This window comes from Geotrypetes seraphini, chromosome 12 (genome assembly GCF_902459505.1).
Source record: "Geotrypetes seraphini chromosome 12, aGeoSer1.1, whole genome shotgun sequence".
Classification (NCBI taxonomy): domain Eukaryota; kingdom Metazoa; phylum Chordata; class Amphibia; order Gymnophiona; family Dermophiidae; genus Geotrypetes; species Geotrypetes seraphini.
This window is the reverse complement of record NC_047095.1, coordinates 8,350,606-8,363,507: the sequence shown is the minus strand read 5'-3', so window position 1 is coordinate 8,363,507 and position 12,902 is coordinate 8,350,606. Positions and strand designations below refer to the sequence as shown.

General features: G+C 42.2%; 1 protein-coding gene and 1 long non-coding RNA gene across 4 annotated transcripts in view; one reads left to right on the top strand and one right to left on the bottom strand.

Moving 5' to 3' along the window:
* Window positions 1-5,263, top strand: part of LOC117346585 — a 146,813-nt gene extending 141,550 nt beyond the window's left edge. For both annotated transcript variants that reach the window (XR_004536640.1, XR_004536639.1), the window contains exon 3: window positions 4,557-5,263. This is a non-coding gene — a long non-coding RNA (uncharacterized LOC117346585). The remainder of the gene's footprint in view (window positions 1-4,556) is intronic.
* Window positions 1-12,902, bottom strand: part of VAV3 (vav guanine nucleotide exchange factor 3) — a 571,528-nt gene that overhangs the window by 269,322 nt on the left and 289,304 nt on the right. The window lies entirely within an intron of this gene.

The window sequence follows — 12,902 nt, the reverse complement described above, 5'->3', positions numbered from 1 at the left end:
TATAACGGGGGTATATGTTTTCATACTACTCTGCTTATACTTCACAGTCCACAGCATGGGTTAGCTCAGTGGTTCCCAAACCTGTTGGGGAGGTTCCCCAGCTGCTTCGATTTTCAGGATATCCATAATGAATATTCATGAAAGAGAGCTCCATGCACTGCCTCCACTGCAAATCTCCATCATGAATATTCATTGTGGTTATCCTGAAAAGCTGACTGGCTGGGGAGCCCTGAGGACAGTTTTGGAAACACTGGGTTGTTTAATGCTTGGTTACAAGGTTATATTACTACAGTCATCCACTGCCATGTCTCCCCAAATGTTTCTTCAAAGTAGCACAAACTTGTGTGAGAAGTGCAAAATTCAGTCATCACAAATATGCCCTCTGCAAATAATTGTCTCTTAGCTTGTTGGGGAAGGGGAAGAAAGTTTCTTGTCACACACAAGACCACATTGAAAACCAAAATCATTGCACACGCATATACAGTACTATATTAGTAGAAGATAATGAATGATTGCTCTAAGCTTTCTGAATTAAATGTTGACAATCTAGTTAGGTTGGCAGAGAAAGGGTGAAAGCTTTTATGGTGTTTGTGGCGATAAGTAATCTATTTTTCGAAAAGTGCGGTTAAACACTGAAGGTATGTAGCTACTGGATTTTGAGCTTTTATATATCAGAGTGACCCACAAACCTATCCACTGGTATGTAATGAAGCATAACAGCTAGAAGGCTCCCTACATCAATCTCTCCACTGCTGAGTGAAGACTTATGAAAAAAAAAAAAAAACATTCAGAGAAGCTATTGGAGCAGTAAGCACTGATGTGGTGGTGTCACACAGGTCAGCCATCTAATCCATCCACTGAAAATGAGTGTGCTAAAAATGAAACCAAATTTTAAAACGAGATGGGACTTCTCAGCAGCTGTTCTGCAGATGACCTTACCATCTGTACTGCATTCCACCACATGACTGAAGACTGAACATTACATTTCAGTCACTGATTTAAAAGCACGATGCAGAAAGTAACTATTATTCCTTTTTATTTTGAGGCAGGAAAGATTCTGAAATGGAGGGAAAGCATGCTTATCTCGCAAATAATGGAACGGAATGAACTGTGGTTTGTTTAAGCAGATTTATTAGCAAGTTTTCCTAGAAATCACTCAATACATATTGTCTGAATCTTGTAACTAGGTGTAACCGTGGTCCAGAATGAGGTTTACTTGACCATACAATAGGGGTTAAAGATGGGTCCTATCAGCACTCATGCCTGACTTGTAAAATTCCAAAAATTAACTCTGTTCACACCAAACAAATCCATACGCTGTGTGCTTTATATAAAATCCACCCTTGGACCTGTGATCCAAGATGGCGACTGACTGGACGCGCTGAGAGGATCGCTCCAGAGCAGAGTTCCTGCAGAGGATTTTTTTACCTAAAATGCCGAAACAGAGATGCCAGAGCGCCGCTGCCGCCTTACGGGCACACCGGGATGCCCATTTTCAGCAACACAAACGAGCTCTTGAGACGGATGCAGGAGGTGTCGATAGAGTTGGGAAGCAGCCTGCAGAGGATGCAGGGAATAGGCAAGACCACTGCGGTTCTTCCTGGACTAGAAACAACTCTGAGCCCCGATGTAAGGGCCCCGTCCCTGCAGCTTCAGATTACCAGCTCTCCCAGGGGCGAGGAAACCCCAAAGGCGAGTAACATCTTGGCGGTTCATAGTCAGTCATACGCGAGACACCAGCACGCCAACAATGGAGGGCAGACAATTTAGCGCAAGACACCAGCGCGTCGCGGGAAAACAGTTTTAAAGAGCTCTGAAGCGTGGTGTGAGTGAGGAACCCCCCCACTTTGCTGCATAGTGTTTGCACTGCTGTTGGGGGGTGTTGGGGAGTTAGAGCCCTCCATTATAGAGAAAACTGAACTTTTTCTGATTTTGGGGGGGAAGTTCCGTTTTCTCTATAATGTGGGGGTTGCACCCCCCCACACACACACCTCCCAACGGCAGCACAAACAGTATGTAGTAAAGTGGGCACAGTAAGGGCTCACAGGTTTATTTTTGTTAATGCATGGCCATTAATTAAGAAAATGAAAAACTGGCCATTTTCCAACTGTAATAAAACTGGCCTTAGTGCACAGGAAAGACCTGTACAAAGGTGCGCTAGGACCACTTTTTAGCGCAGCAATTAATTTTAGAACAGTTTTTTTTAATATGAGGACTGATATTTTGGGAGCTCTAAAATGTTAGGCATGCTCATAGTGGGTTACGCTAACATTCTATCATAAATGTAAGTGCCAAAGTTCAATTATAGAATAGGCTCCTACTGCTCACTCTTGGTATGGAAAGATGGATTATGCCACCAAATTGGCCATGTGAACGGTGAGAAATCCCCCTATGATGTTTCATGGCAGAGTACAAGGTGGTCTCCCATCCAGGTACTAGCCAGGCCTACCCTGCTTAGTTTCCAATAGTAAGAGCGGGCCCACTCAGGGAAACCAGGTCATAAGCCGCCCTTGGTATAGCCGCCCAATACAATGGGATTGACTGGGTGCTAGATATCACATGAGGTAGGGTTCTGACTAAGATGCTCAGCACAATGGTGTCTTGCTCACTGCTTTTGCTTTCTTCAACAGAGACCCTTGATGCAGACATACAAGCTGAAATACCACCACATTTTTCTATGCATCAGTCTATTCTCTCTAGTGCATATTTAAAACACTAAGGCCCATATTCTATAAATTGTGCCTTAAGTTAAGGGCAGGTAAGCACCCTACCGGCTCCTAAATTAAGTGGCAAAGCCATTTAAAAACGATTTTAAAAATCATTTTAAACTGGATGTAAAGGAAGTGCAAATGACTTTTATTTGAGATAATCTTTCTCAACTTAAGAAAGATGGAAATATTGGAAAATAACAATCGAATAAATAATCTTAGAATATTGAACTTTCCAAAAGTACCCTTACTTTCGGCTAAAGCAGTCTTAAAGAAATATTTCATGGAAGTACTCAATATTCCAGAAGATAATTTTCCTCCCTTTTCAAAAATTTACTATCTTCCTACAAAAACCTTAGAGGAACAACCTCAGGTAGAGGAGGAACAAATGGACTTAACCACGATCCTGGAGACTTCAATGAAGGAGGTAGCTAGTCAGCTACCTTATTAGTAACAGTTGCCCTGCTACCTGATAAGAATTGGATTCTAAAGTTATACTTTAAAAATAGACACAAAGAATTTATGGGACAGAGAGTCCAAATATTTCCTGATGTGACAAAAGAAATCCAGAAGCACAGAAAACAGTTCTTGCTTCTTACACCTGGGGTTACTGCGATAGGTGTTTTATTCTTATTACGATAACCATGTAAATGCATAGTAAAGTATAAATCTTCTAATTATGTATTCTTTGAACCTGTACAGTTAACAGGGTTTCTCTCCATGAAATGTCTTGAAGGAGAGACATTAACAACTTAAGTTAGTTATTGCCCCTGTGAACCACTTTCAGCTAGCCGCCTTATTGATAAAATTGATACACATTTTTTTTTTACTTTCACTCAGATTACCATCTTGGATCCTCTATATTGGACTTTAAAATTGATTAAGCAAAATAATTATCTTCATATTATTATTTTAGTTTCTTCGTTGTGTATTAGTTGGTTGTCTTGATCATACACTGTACAAAAAGTTATTCTTGATAATTTGTTTAATAAAATGATAAATTTTTTTTAAAAATCATTTTAAAACAAAGATGTAGGCGCCTAGAGGGGCACCTTAGAATGCCTAAGGTTGAAATAGGCATGGCTAACGCCAGAAACAACCTTAGGTGTCCTTGAGCGCCTCTGTGGACGCAATTCACGTCACACACAGGCACCGGAAATGTAGACCTCGAAAACCCTGAGCTACATTTCCGACACCTATGTTTGAGGTAGCTGCGATTCTATAAATGGCGCCACTGTGCAACTGACATGCGATCGGCGGCTGGTTTTTAGGCAGCCGCAAGTACTAGCACCGTTTGTAGAATCCCTCCCTGAAGGCATGTAAGAGCTCTGTTATTTGAAGAAAGCTGGAATTTGCTATAAAGGATGTGTTTGGCTGAGCTCATACATGATATAAAAATTGCAAAATGCTGGCTGATTCTGTGTGAAGTGATCTGAACAGAAGTGATTTTTCTCACTTACCAATACAATTAATTAATTTATATATATATATACATATACGCACATATATCTAAATACACCCTGTCCCCCCTCCCTGCCATGTATGTGTATGTCTTTGAGTTGGCCACTGACCCATGGCTGCATGCACAGTGAAGAATCCTCCCTGTGGTGTTTCAAGGTAGAGTACAGGGGTGGTTTGCCATTGCCTTCTTCCATGCAGTGTATGGGGCCCTGCAGCCTACAGCCCCTGGTATTCCCCAGTGGTCCCCCATCTGGGTACTAGCCAGGCTTGACCCTGCTTAGCTTCTGATAGCAAGAGTAGGCCTAACCAGGGCAGCCAGGATGTGGGCTCTTATACATATACACATACGAAAACAATTTTTCTGATCCTAATTTCCTTGTGTAACAGGAGAAGCAAAGACACAATACCAGAATAAAGAGAATGTGATCACCTGGGACATCCCCCATTCCAACAGATAAAAAAGCTCGATGCAAAAAAAATAAAAAATGAAGTAAAGACTTAATCTTAAGAGGAAAAGCACAAGAATGGCATTGATAATAGAAGTGTCAGTGCCAAGTGATTACTCTATGCATCATGTGGAGATAGAGAAGATTCAAGTGCCAAGCAATGCAGTCAGAGAGCAAGAAAATGTGGCAGGAAGATACAGAAATATTTCCCATTGTGCCGGGCACCACAGGCCTGATTAAAAGCAATTTCCAAGCACACCTTGATAAGTTGCCTGTATATGTTATATTTTATGATTTCCAGAAGGAAGCTCTCTCTGGCAAGATGCAAGTATTAAAGTGAGCAGCAGTGAATTTCAAAGATATATATTATACCCAACATACCCTAGCTTAGATCCGAGATTCATTACTGTTCTGGTATGCACAAAATTAATCCATTAGGAGACATTACCCCTGCAATAAAGCTCTCATTTCTTCTGATATCGGACTTGGGTTTCTTACAAATGGTAGACTTCAGTCATGTAATATTTCTTCTGTTTTCCTTTTTTGGATTTTCTTTTCTTTGAAATGACTTTGATGTATTAATGTATACTTGGTTTGAAATATATAAAAGCATAAAGATACATTGGCATAGATTTTTAAAAACTAGTAAGAAGCAAAGCAATTTTATAAAACAGAAAATTTAGGATAACGTGGTGCACTGTGAGAGGCAGACATGTTTTGTCTCTTCAGGGTCCCCATGCCTCATCAGATTTATTTTATGCCTAAGTTCCAGACAGGAATAAACTCTCTCCTGAGCTAGTGGAGATTTCTATGGACAGATATTTGTTGAAATTTGAATGAGAGATATCAGGCAAAAGTGGGGAAAAAAAAAAGTTGCGAAGGGGAGAAGAAAAAATGGTGGCGTCCTCAGTCTGGCGCCCCCTGCATTCACTGAGCAGCAACTTAATCAGATTACAGTGGCAGTCGGTAAGGTGTTGAAACTGTGTTTAGAAAAACTTTCTTCACAGATGTCACACTTGGAATTGCTGCTTGTTGATAAAACGAGGAGAACGCTTGACTTTGAGCAACAGGTATTGGTCATCGAGGATGCAGATGTACAGGTTGAGGAGGCCCTTGAGGCCTTGAAAGAAGCAGGTCCCTGCACATGAGGAAAAACTTGAAGATCTGGAAAACCGCTCCAGATGGGGGAATCTGTGCTTAGTGGGCCTGCCTAGAACTGTACCCTAGCACAATTTACCTACTTTGCTGGAGCAATGGCTTACCGTCAAATTTGCGCTTTCGGATAGCGTGGGCCCCTTTTGTTTAGAGAGATCGCATTGAGTTGGCCATGATCAAGATGACAGATAGAGGCCTCATGTAGTGATTATTAGTCCATAATTATTTTTATAAAATTGAAATACTGCATGGATTTCAGCAGTATTCAGTATTAGGCAGTACCTGTTAAAATATTTCAAGACTATTCCACGGTGTTGCATGACAGGAGAAGGAAGTTTACCCCATTTGTTCTGATCTGCACAATAAAAACATTTATTTCATGCTTTTGTATCCAGTGACCTTTCAGATTTATCTGAAGAGTAAATGGCAGTCTTGACTCCCCTATTGCAGCATAGGTATGCTTAAATTAATTTCAGGATATTGCTTTGATAATACCTGAATATTGGACATATTGAGATATTCTTACATTGTTAACATGAATGGCACCTCATCCTCCCCCTGGAAACTGAATTGTGGAGTCCCGCAAGGCTCTCCACTATCCCCTATCCTTTTCAACATCTATATGTCCTCCCTAAAACTCCTCCACCTATCCCCCCTTGAAACAATTTACACTTATGCAGACGACATCCTCGTCCTCCTCGAGACCGATTCGAACCTCACCGACCTGTCTAAGAACATATCCTCTTGTATAATGAACCTACAATCCTGGGCCCACACTGTGCAAATGAAATTGAATGAGTCCAAAACAAGACTTCTTTGGCTTGGTCCAAAACTAGATCACCTACCCACCTCCCATCCCACTACCCTCTGGCTCCTCTCTGCAGCTTGAGTTCTCGAGCAAGGTCTTGGGCATCATCATTGATTCCACATTGTCCTTCAATGACCACCTCCAATCCTTGGTAAAAAAAAATGCTTTTTCAGCCTTCACATGCTGAGGAAAGTTAGATCCTGCTTCCATCAAAAACATTTTACCCTCCTTGTCCAATCCATCATCCTCTCCAGATTGGACTATTGCAACTCTATCTACTTAAGCCTAACTAAGAAAAACCTCCACAGACTCCAATGGATTCAGAATGCCGCGGCCAAGCTCATCTTCGCTAAAAGTAAATTTGACCATGTCTCCCCGTTCCTGGCCAAGCTCCACTGGCTTCCGATAATCGCCAGGGTCCACTATAAATGCGCCTGTTTAACTTTCAAAATCCTATATGGTATCCTCCCTCCCTTTATCCCTCTTTCTTGGAATTCCTCAAACCCTAATACCACCAGATCCTCCCACAAATTAAAACTATCCTTCCCCTCACTAAAAGGCATTGCCCACATAGGAAAGCTAGGGACCTCCCTCCACTTCAAAATCACTGAGCTCTGGAACAACCTTACCTCCCCTCTTCGGAACTTGAGCTCTCTCCAAGTTTTCCGCAAACATCTGAAAACGTGGCTTTTCTCAAAAAATGTAAGTCTCCCTCCAACTTAGGGATCAAGGAAACTCTTATATCTTGGCATCCCAAGTCCTCTAAATTTTCTTCACACTTCTACCTCTAACCCTCTGTTGTAGTTCCTTCCTATTTCTCCTACTGTAAACCGCGTCGAGCTCTACGAACGTGGAGATGATGCGGTATACAAACCTAAGGATTAGATTAGATTAGATTATGGTACAGGTTACATATATTTTTATTTCTTCTGAACTGTTGTAAGTACTATTGTCTGTGCATGTTCACTGTATGTGTGTGTGTATATATATATATATATATATATATATATATACACATACATACATACATACACAGTCAAACCTCGGTTTCCGAGTGCCTCAGTTTGCGACTATTTTGCAAGACGAGCAAAACACTTGCAAAATCCGTGCCTCGGAAACCGAGCTTGCCTTGATTTGCGAGCACACTCCCCCCCCCACCCCCTGCGATCCGGCATCTCCCACTCGGAGAGAACGAGAATTAGAAGGCCTTGAGCATGCGCAGATGCTCAAGGACCAGCACAAGCAACAGGGAAGATCTTCGGGCACCAGCACCTGCATGTCCTGTGCGTTGGTACTAGTGCTGGTGCCAGAGTGGGGTAAGCGATTGTGTTTGGGTGGGTGGGTGAGTGGGGGATGCCGGATCGTGGCAGGGGGGCAACGCAAGTGGGGGGGGATGCCAGATTAAGGGGGGATGTCGGATCGCGGGTGGGTGTGGAGCAGCACAGGTGGCCTCGGGGGTGGGGGGAAAAGTGGAGCAGCACCAGTGGCCTTGGGAGAGGGGGAGGGGAGGTGGAACGAATCAAGTGAGTTTCCCTTACTTCCTATGGGGAAACTCGCTTTGATATACGAGTAAATTGGTTTAAGAGCATGCTTCTGGAATGAATTATGCTCGTAAACCAAGGTTTCATTGCATATACTCAAATATAAGTTGATCCGAATATATGTTGAGACCCCACTTTTTCCTCCCAAAAAGGAGGAAAAATGGTTGACTTGAATATAAGTTGGGTGGCTTAATATTCAAGTGCCCTGCCCTGTCAGGCTCTGCACCCAGCTCCCTTTCTGCCAGGCACAGCACCCAGCACCCTTCCCACCCTCCCATGTCAGGCATTGCACCCAGCACCCTTCCTTCCCTCCCTCATCAGACTCTGCACCCTACCCCCTCCCTGCTCTAGCCTCATACCTCTACTGCCGATCCCCAGTGGAGGTGTAGCGGGCAGGAGTGAACTTTCCAAGTTCCTGCCTCGCTGCTAACTGGCTGCCGCGAGTTTCTTCAGCCGCTGAGAAGCACAAGCAGGTGCGTGATCTGATGCTGCTGCTCTGTGCTGAGCGGCTTCCTTACTGGCTCCCGCAAATTCTTGCAAGAATTTGCAGGAGCCATTAAGGAAGCCGCTCAGCACTGAGCAGCAGCGCCAAATCATGCGCCTGCTCATGCTTTTCAGCGGCCGAAGACATGGCAGCCAGTTAGCAACGGGGCAGGAACTTGGAAAGTTCACTCCTGCCCACTGCACCTCCACCGGGGATCAGCAGTAGAGGTATGAGGCTAGGACAAGGAGTGGGGCAGGGTGCAGAGCCTGGCGGCAGCCTGCAATAATTTTGGAAGGGGGTGTATTGGCTCAAATATAAATCGGGACTGGTAGAAGTGTTCTTGTATCAGCCCCCAGATCCAGTAGTCAACTGGATTTAGGTCTGGTGAATTCGCAGGCCAGAGGTCTAGACCAATGAAGTTTAGGGTCTCCCAATGTAGCGTCCTTTGCTCGATGTGCTGGGGCATTGTCCTGTTGGAAGATAAAGTTATATCCCAACATGTAAAGATCTAAGCAGTTTACAATATTAAATATTAATATAAAAACAATTAGAAAAAGAACTCCAAATTTTATAGGGGAAAAAAAAAAGTATTCGCTCAGACTAAATCTTATAGCAAAAGCTAGACAGCTACAAAACACTTTTTACATTGTTCTCTGTCATCAAAGCGGCCATCCCTGACTCAAACGATGCCGAAAGCCTGGGAGAAAAGGTAGGTTTTTCATAGAACCTTAAATCTGATAAATGACTGTTCAGCTCTAATAGAAGGAGACAGGTTATTCCAAAGACACGGAAAATGGAAATAGCAGAATTTCATGTGCATTCATGGTAAGCCAATCTGGGTGGAGGAAGAACCAGACAATTGGAGACCAAGGAACGAAGGTCACGGAAGAGAGTATAAAGAATTGTTAAAGAGAAATAGGAAGGAAACCCAAGGTGTACTGATTTTGGGGTCAAACACATGACTTTAAACCATATGCAGTACTTGACCAGAAGTCAGTGTAACTGAATAAAAAGGGAAGTAACTTGATCATGACTCTTTGCTTTCCACCTAAACTAGATAGCAGAGTTTGGGAGGGTTTCTAAACAGTACAGCTGAATGGAGGAAATGACACGGTTACAGGGAAATACTTTTAAAACCAATAGGAGGAAATATTTTTTTCACTCCGACAATAGTTAAGCTCTGGAAGGTGTTGCCAGAGGATGTGGTAAAAGTGGATAGCGTACTGGTTTTAAGAAAGGTTTAGACAAGTTCCTGGAGGAAAAGTCCATGGTCTATTATTGAGAAAGACATGGGGGAAGCCACTGCTTGCCCTGGATCGGTAGCATGGAATGTTGCTACTCCTTGGGTTTTGGCCAGGTACTAGTGACCTGGATTGGCCTCCGTGAGAACGGGCTACTGGGCTTGATGGACCGTTGGTCTGACTCAGTAAGGCTATTCTTATGTTCTTAATCTTCACTGGCTCCCAGTGATTTCCAGAATCCATTTCAAATGCTCCTGCCTGGCTTTTAAGATCATTCACGGCATCCTTCCTCCCCTAATCCCACTATCCTTTAATGCAGGGGTGTCCAATGTCGGTCCTCGAGGGCCGCAGTCCAGTCGGGTTTTCTGGATTTCCTCAATGAATATGCATGAGATCTATTTGCATGCACTGCTTTCAATGCATATTCATTGGGGAAATCCTGAAAACCCGACTGGATTGCGGCCCTCGAGGACCGACATTGGACACCCCTGCTTTAATGCCTCGAGTCCTGACTCCACCAGACCCACCCAAAGATATAAACTATCCTTCCCCTCTCTACGCGGTATTCTCTATGCAGGTAAACTGGGAAAATCTCTTCTCTTCAAAATCACAGGTCTCTAGAACGACCTTACTCTCTCCAACTATTCCGCAAGCAACTGAAAACTTGGCTCTTCTCTAACATGTAATTCTATTTTCCCCCTTACTCTTCCATTCTCTATATAAGCTCATGTAAACCTTTTCCTTTCTCGTCTTATATTTTAAGTTCTTGTAAACCGTGCCGAGCTCCACTTCCGTGGAGAGGATGCGGTATATAAACTTAAGGTTTACTTTAGTTTAGTTTAATTATGAAGTTCCTTTCCTTTTACCGTTGATTTTAGATTGTACACTACCTAAATGTGCGTTGTCGGTACAGGGGTATAATAAGGTTTAATAAACAAACATATCCTGCAGTAGCTTAATATTAACATGTTTTAGAGTTTAATACATGTTAAGGGGCAAATAACAAGGATTATGGATGTAATGCACCTTAATAATTACTTAAGTCTTCTTTAACAACCTCGACTATTATAAAGCAGTCTTCATAGTTACATAAGATGTTAGAAGAGGCACCCCACTAGCACCAATAGACAAAATCCCTGTCTGCTGACAGTCTAAGAGCAATTTATATTAATTAAAAGTCAATTTGCAATTATTAGAAAGCTCTGATTAGAGCAAGAGCAGAACAGAACTCCTCAGGGACCACAGGCAATGTGTGTTATTGGCATAAATATAGCCTAACAAGCCCAAGGAGTGAATCCATTGCCCCAGGGGTGCAAAGGACCCTTCAGGATACCACAAACCAATTTAAAAGGGACAGGATAGTGCATTAGATTACTACAAAAACAGATCATTCAGCCCCTCCCCCCAAAAAAAAATCCAGATTTCAACAAATGAAGGATCAGTAAGGACCAGGTAAGAATTTAGAGCCAGTGAAGAAAACGTGAGGTATTGACTCTGGACTCCAAGCCTAACTAATTTACCCTTCCTAGTGATAGGAGCTTCTTCCTTCACTTACATCACTCTGTTTCTTCCGCTGGCACCATGGACGATTTTAAGTATGAGAAAAAGCAGGAAGGTTAGCGACCAATGAGGGAGTGTAGGGGAGATCATTACCTAATCCATCCAGTGATCATCTAGTTAGTTTGGGTTCCTTTTTGGCACTTAGATGCTTTTAAAACAGGTCTAGCTCTGGATATCTAAGTTCCATCCAGGGCATGTCGGGAAAGTTTTGATTATCACCGCAAGATGTCCAAGGGTTAAGCACACCCAAAGCCCGCCTATAACATATCTCCACCCCCACGAACTTTGGATGCACAGTAAGCAAAAAAAACCTAGAAAGACATCTAGACAAGATGGCTTCGAAAATCGGAACTTGGACGTCCTGGCGATTAGGACATCCAAGTGCTGATTTATGCCATCATTTGAACGTCTTTCTTTTTTGAAAATGAGTCCCATATTTATACATCAAATAAACATATGATTTCAAGAGTCTGAAATCCTTAGTGGAAGCATCTTCCTACTTTTGTTGTCTGACAGAATCTGAAAACCAAAAGAAAGAAATAATACTAGAAGAAAAATCTCATTAAAACATAGGCCAACAATAAATCAAAGTTCAATAAAAGAGGACCGACCGATCTTGCACAGCAGCAGGCTTGGCTTCACAGAAATCAAAGGAACTAATTTTTAGCCACAAAGAAAGGTGTTCCTGGGAGCATGGTTAGACCAGGGAAGGAAAATTAACTAATGTGTATAATTTATATTTTCAAATCCATGAGCATTTTTTCCTATGGAAGAGATTCCCACAGAAAAAGCAAGTGCAAATGTTTGCATGTAGTTCTGCTTCAGCAGTCTCAAAAATTGCCTCCTCCGTGTCTAAGCAATAAAAAGTTCTAACTTATTTCAAACTCAAAATAAAAAAAGCATGGGGTCCTTTTACTAAGGTGCGTGCTAACCAATTTAGCACGCACTAAATTGGTTAGCGTGCCTTATTAAAAGGACCCCTATATGAATAATAAAAAGAGTTTACATTTGTATTTAGGCATTCTCTTCTCTAAGAGCAGCATCCCCTTAGGTCTAAATGACAGTTCTACAAATGAAGCAGACATATTTCTATATCAGACTCATACAGTACCAGCAAGGGCAAACGCTCCTTTTTTAACATAGATATGAGACTACTGGAGCAGAATAATATAATCTAATACATATGGATAATTTGTCTTCCCAATAAAAAGCAAATTAGATAGAATGGACAGCTCAGGCATTTGCATAGAAAGACATTCAGCTCTAGGTCACTAGACCAAATCTGGGTCAAGTTAAGTTATCAACCATTTATTATCCTCTTACAGTTGTTCAATGGTCCATGAGAAACTAAGGAGAATATGAAAGTACCAGGTGGTGTGTGTGGCAGCGTGGCTCTGCAGCTGGCTGCAGGATCTCATAGAAATAGTTACAGTTACAGTTATATAAATTTGATATACTGCAATTAATTAACAGGAAAATTAAATCAAAGTGGTTTACA